This window comes from Cavia porcellus, unplaced genomic scaffold (genome assembly GCF_034190915.1).
Source record: "Cavia porcellus strain 051 isolate PalLab524CR breed Dunkin Hartley unplaced genomic scaffold, mCavPor4.1 scaffold_17, whole genome shotgun sequence".
NCBI lineage: Eukaryota > Metazoa > Chordata > Mammalia > Rodentia > Caviidae > Cavia > Cavia porcellus.
In genome coordinates, this window is record NW_026947500.1 from 58,102,967 (window position 1) to 58,109,051 (window position 6,085).

The following is a 6,085-nucleotide window of genomic DNA, read 5'->3' on the forward strand; positions in this document are numbered from 1 at the left end:
CCCTAACCCTGGCAGGGAGACAGTGCGAGGCAAATAGCTCTGGCGCTGGAAGACGCACTCAGGGTGATTGCTGTGACTGAACAAACCCCAACACCCTGGATGCCCAGCTGAGGCTCCCTGCCGGCTCCTGCCGCCCTCTAATGTGCTGCAGGCAGGAGCCTCCGCTGTTGCCTCTGGCTGGCTCCCTCCCAGTCTCAGTCTGCTCAGGGGCACTTTGGCCCGTCCCGCTGCATGGGTTCAGGTCTCTGGGAAATGTCCTTCATGCGTGGTTCTCCCTTGTTTCTTCACACTTAAATATGAAGCATTAGCAGCCTAGGTTTGCAGGGGGCCTGGAGCTTCCGAGCATGCGCAGACAGCTCCTTCCTGCCTCTTTCCACTGCCACTGCCACTACTCCCGCCCGGAAGTTGCGGCATCCTCTTAAAGGGTCTGCCCCTTCCCACATCCCCACCCTATTCTCCAGAAGCCAGAGCCCTAACCTGCCTCTCTCAGACCCAGGCCATTCCACTGTCTGCTGCTGTTTTCTGGAATGGTGGCACCAGCAGAGTGTGTGGCACGCGTGGGGACGCAGGCTCCTGGATCGTTACAGGGCCTCTAGGGCCCTCTAGTGCTGCGTGGACCAGTGTGAGTGTCGGGGCTCCTGCCTGGGCTGCCGCCTTGTGGACCTCTTGCCCTTTCTCTCACCTGTTTCACAATTCTTTCCTCTTCCTATTGATTTGTTGTAAATCCATGTATGTTCTTTTTAATCTTAATTTTTCATATAGCAACTTTAAACATCAAACAGAATGCATCCTATCAGTGCGTTCAATGGCACTGGCTTTTCCCTTTCTTTACAGTGCTGGATATTGAATTCTGCGCCATCTGTGCCAGGCAAGCACTCTGCTACTGAGCTGGACTTCCAGCCCTAAAGAGCATCTTTTTGTTGTTTTGCTGTGTGGCCCGACTGGCCTTGAATTCACAACACTCCTGCCTCAGCCTTCTGAGTGGTGGGATTCTAGGTATGCAACACCATGCCCCACTCACAGCATTTTCCAACGGGCAGAAATCCTTTTACTGTAATCCAATTGATACAGTTGCCCACACATATCTCCCACCAAGGAAGCTATAGACATGCTGTCTATTGTATGCGTTCCTGTGAATGCTGGGAAGAATTTCAAGGGGTCCTTCCTCCCTCCCTGTCCCCCCACAGTACCGGCGATTGAACCCAAAGCCTCACACATGCTCTGCCAGCACTCTGGTGCTGAGCTGTACCTCCAGCCCTTTTTGTTTTTCATTTTGAGATGAGTGCTCACTAAATTGCCCAGGCTGGCCTTGAACGTGTGAACCCTGTGCTCCAGCCTTTCCAGTGGCTGGAGTGACAGTAGGGGTCATTGTGCCTTTATTTCTCTGTTGATTTTGTTAGGTCACCTATGTAAATGTGATTCCTTCTGGACAACCGTGTGGCATCCTCTGCACTCTTACTGTTTCCTGGGAGAGCAGCACTGGTCAGGTCCCGGGCGCTGCTCTGGGCAGCAGATTCAGGGGATGGGGAGGAGGTATGCGTGGCCCCCCCGTGTACCAGGGCTCTGCTCTCCTGCTGCAGTCTTACTTTCTTGGCTCACTTTCCAGCTCTTTGGCACTTTTAAAGGTGTTTAAAAGACTTTATGCTTTTTGGGGGAGTGACTTTCAGTGTTACCCTGTTACTTGTATGTAAAGAAGTCCCTTTTCTAATCGATTTCCAGAAGTTCTTTATAAATTCTAGTTCTTGAAAGCGCCTTCTTATATTCTTTTCACCTTGTTTATAGTGCAACACATGTGATGGTGGTACCTGTAGGCTCAGCTACTCAGTAGTGAGCCCAGGGGCTGAGACTCCATCTGTCTGCCAGCAAGAGTTGGTTTGTGTGTGTGGCTGAGGTGTGGGTTGCACGTTTTTGCTTCCTGTTGGGAGTAGATGTCTGGAGCCTGCTCTTGGGTTATGGTGTGCAGCCTCCTCTTGGGCAGTGATAATCTAGGACTTGCTGCTCACCTCCAGTGACCCATTTTGTTTTTTTTTCTCTACCAAGCACTGTCTTAACTACCAGGTATGATAATAAGCATTTCTAGTATTTCTTTCTTTCTTTCTTTCTTTCTTTCTTTCTTTCTTTCTTTTTTTTTTATCAGTATCAGGGATCGAACTCATGACCACACACTTGCAAGGCAAGGCGCTTATGCCGCTGAGCTAAATCCCCAGCCCCATATGTATTTATTTCTGATGGAACAATACTTTCACTTTGTTTCTCTCTCTTTTTTTTCTAAAAAGTAACTCAGTTATACTTGGCCCATAGCACTTAAAATTTTTAATTAAAAAATTTTGGGGAGGCCAGGGGTTTAGCTCAGTGATTGTAAGTGCTTGCTTGGCAAATGCTAGGCTGTGAGTTGGATCCCCGGTACCAAAAAAAAAATTTTTTTTTTGTTTTTCTTTTTGAAAAGGGTCTCTCTATATAGTTCAGGTGACTTCAAATTCACTGTGTAGCCCAGGATGGTCTCAAACTCATGGTGATCCTCCTGCCTCAGCCTCCCAAGTACTCATATTACAGGAGGTTGCATCATGCCTGGCTGGCCCAAAATAATTGTATGTAAATTTTAGAATTTAATGAGCCATTTTTTGAATATGTCCATCATATCTATAAATCAATACTGGAATAACTGACATTTTTCTATCATGTTATGTCAACTATGAGTTGTAATATTATGAGATTTCCCATTCATATATGTGGTATATATTTTTCATTATGATTTAAATTTTTCTTGATGTAGCAATTTAAAAAATTATATTCCTTCATTCATACTAGAGTTGAGAATGCAATTGATTTTTTTTTTTTTTGGTCTTTTTTGAAACAGGGTCTCTCTATGTAGTTCAGGCTGGCCTTGAGTTCACTTGTAGCCTAGGCATGTCTTGAACTCACAATGATCCTCCTGCCTTAGCCTTCTGAGTGTTGGGTTACAGGTTGAGGGCAGGGGTAGGAATGAGGATGCTTGCAGCAGTCCACTGCACAAACCAGATCCAGACTCTGACCCGGTCACATGTTGGGCTACATATAACCCAGACACAGGGAATAGTCAGCAAGGCCTGCTTAAACCCCTGAACCAGGTGCTGCTGACCCCAGATTGTGCAGAATGAAGTCAGCCACAATCTGAGGAGTGGTCCTACGGCAGGAGGGGTGTCTTTGGGATATGTGCAGGTCACCTTTGCACAGCAAAGCAGCTGGTAAATTGCCTTCGCCCCCTCCTCTTCCCTGAGGCCATCATGAGTGCTATGCAGGGCAGCTATACTCCTTGGGAAGACCCAGCACCCATCCTGGAGGGTTCTGAGGGGACCTACAGACTCAGAGCTCAGATACCACCCTGCTTGTGACTCGAGCAGCCAAGAGTTTGGTATTACCAGGTCCCAGAGGGGGGACCTAGAGCAAGGAGGTTGAATGCTCCTCTTGACCAGGCTTCAGGTGGGGTCCCTTGTAGATCCTGGGGCAGTGCAGGGCCCAGGCCAGAGCAGAAGAGCTAGCAGGCATCAGGGGAAAGTCCAGGCCCCCTTCCAGCCTCAGCACCATGGCTCACCAGGCACAGATGCCTGTCTGCACTGTCCTGCTCATCCTGGTAGCTGAGGACAAGGCGGAGGTGAGGACCACCCCAGGTGAACTCAGGGGTGGTGGTAGACGTGGACTGACATTGTTCTCTGCCATGTCCCATGTGTCTAGAATGGTGTCCAGCAGGCAGTAGGCATTGGATACAAACTTGTTGAATTAAAGAAAACATCCAAGTGCAGATAAGACCTCTTAATTCTGAGAACATTGGCCACCAGATATTAGGCAACATCTTCAAATTACCTGGGGGAATAATATTATTTTATTTAGCAACAGTGCACTTTCTCTGCCAAGAACCCACGCAGATCTGTGTGTACCTGGGGAGAGGTGGGTGTCTTGGTCACTGGGACGAGGCAGCACCTGGTGAGCCTGAGGAAGGGGATTCCCTTAGAGGTCCTGCTCTTCTGAAGGGATGTATGCATGCTGGCACTCCCATGTTAGCACAGGCAAACTTTCTCTATTTTTAGAAAGTAATACATTTAAAAGATGAATTAAATTCAGAAAATATTAACCATATGATAATAGCTTAATATCTTTAATGTGAAAGGAGTTTTGCAAACTAGCAAAAAAGAAAAAATGAGCAAAAGATATGCATGAAATTTGACCAAGAAGGAAATTATAAGTAGACCTAAATCATTTGGAAAAATTTTTACTTTTTCTCAGAAATGAGTAAATATGGATAAAAACAGCAAGACACTAGGATCTGCTTTGCAATCCAAGGACACTCAGTGTTGAGTAGGGTATCTTAGGCACTTTTAGATTTTTTTTTTTTTTTTTTGTACTGGGAATCAAACTCAGGACCTTGTGTTTACCAAGCAATTGCTTATGCAGCTGAGCTATATCACAGCCTATCTTAGGCACTTTTATAAAATTTTACTTTTTTTGGAGAGTAGTGTGACAATCTGTGTGAAAAGTCCTGCATTTTCCACATTTTGGATGTTGTGTTTGCACTTAAGGTGAGAGGTGTGTGTGCAAGGACCCTCACAATCCTGTGCTGCTGGGTGGAGGCGCTGGCCAGAGCTTATTTCCCTGCTTGTGCTGGTAAGTAAACAGTGAGATCATGGGAAACAACAGACGTTTAGAAATGAAATTGCAGCCAGAGAGGGAGGAAGTCTGTTATAATAAGCAGGCAACGACTGTGAGGAAAGTAATATGAAGAATATTTGTAAGAGCTTCCATATGTGATGATGCATGTTTGGCAATATTTCGTGTGTGATTTTTTTTTTCCCCAGTACAGGACATTGAGCCCAGGGCCTTTGCACTGAGCTACATCTCAGCCTTTATTTTATTTATTTATTTATTTTCATCTCAGCCTTTTAAAATACTTTTTCGGCTGGACCAATGGCAGTGGGTTATCAGAACTTATTAACATTAGTGTCACTAAAGTTGGTATACAACCCCCCCCCCCCCCGGCTAAATTTGACTGGCTTAAAAAAACAAACAACTTTTTCTTGTGAGCCAAGAGGCTCCTAAATTGCTAAGTCACTAAGTAGCCCAGGTTGATCTTTTTTTTGGTACCGAACTCACGACCGCCTGCTTGCCAGGCAGGTGCTTATGCCACTGAGCTAAATCCCCAGCCCCCCAGGTTGGTCTTGAACTTTCAATCCTCCTGCCTCAGCCTCCCAGAGTGCTAAGATTACAGGGGTGGGCCACCAGGCCTGGCTGCATTGTGGTGCTTTGTGGATAGGAGGGAGCCTGTTTGGTTAGTGCTCCATGCGCATGAGGTTGTCTAACACAGTTCCCTAAAATCTTGCTTTTCTGGAGAGCAGTTTGGTACTATCTGGCCAAAGCCTCTCCTTTTTTCCTTGAGGATAAAAACAGCAACTATGGCCACCACTGACTTCGGGGTCTGGAGAGCAGGGTGCTTGGCAAGGACAAGAGGGACAGCATGTTTCCTAATGTGTGTGTGCCAGTGTGCATGTTAAGTGTGTGCACCTGTGTGCGTGTTACATGTGCGTTTTTTTTTCATTTGTTGTACTGAAAACCATAGTGTCCAATGTTCACTGAGACAGGACACCCCCAAACCAGTTCCAATTCTCTTGCTCACAAGTGGGCAGGTCAGGACCACATGGAGAAGACCAAGCCCAGTGAGCACAATGTGCGTGTTTTCTAAGGTGTGTGTGCCTGTGTGCATGTTGCATGTGCACCTGTGCGCGTGTTGGGCGGCTGTGTCCTGTCCATGAGTGCCTAGTGTGTGCATGTGTCTGGAAGAGGAGGTAGCGTTGAGAATGAACAGGGGCATGGCACGGGTCTGGGCAGTGTGGACCGAGGCACAGTTGAGCAGGTGCTCTGGACCACGGCGAGGCTGCCAGGGTGGGTGGCTGGAGTGCCCAACCGGGGCCCTAAGTGGTGTGGCCAGGAAAGTACCCCGCCCTCCAGGCTGCAGGCGCCGGAAGGAGGAGACTCCAGCGTTGTGGGCAGCCTGAGGCCGCGCTGCCGTGGCTCAGGGCGCTGTAGCTGTGTCTGTGTCTCCTGCGTGAGGACAGCG

The 6,085-nt window shown here is 47.6% G+C and overlaps 1 non-coding gene across 1 annotated transcript; it reads right to left on the reverse strand.

Annotated features, from left to right (window-relative positions):
* Positions 1-5,567: 5,567 nt before the first annotated feature.
* On the reverse strand, positions 5,568-5,692 carry LOC111756267 (small Cajal body-specific RNA 23). The gene has a single exon (XR_002790745.1). It is a non-coding gene; the product is annotated as a small Cajal body-specific RNA 23 (non-coding RNA).
* Between the last annotated feature and the right edge of the window lie 393 nt (positions 5,693-6,085).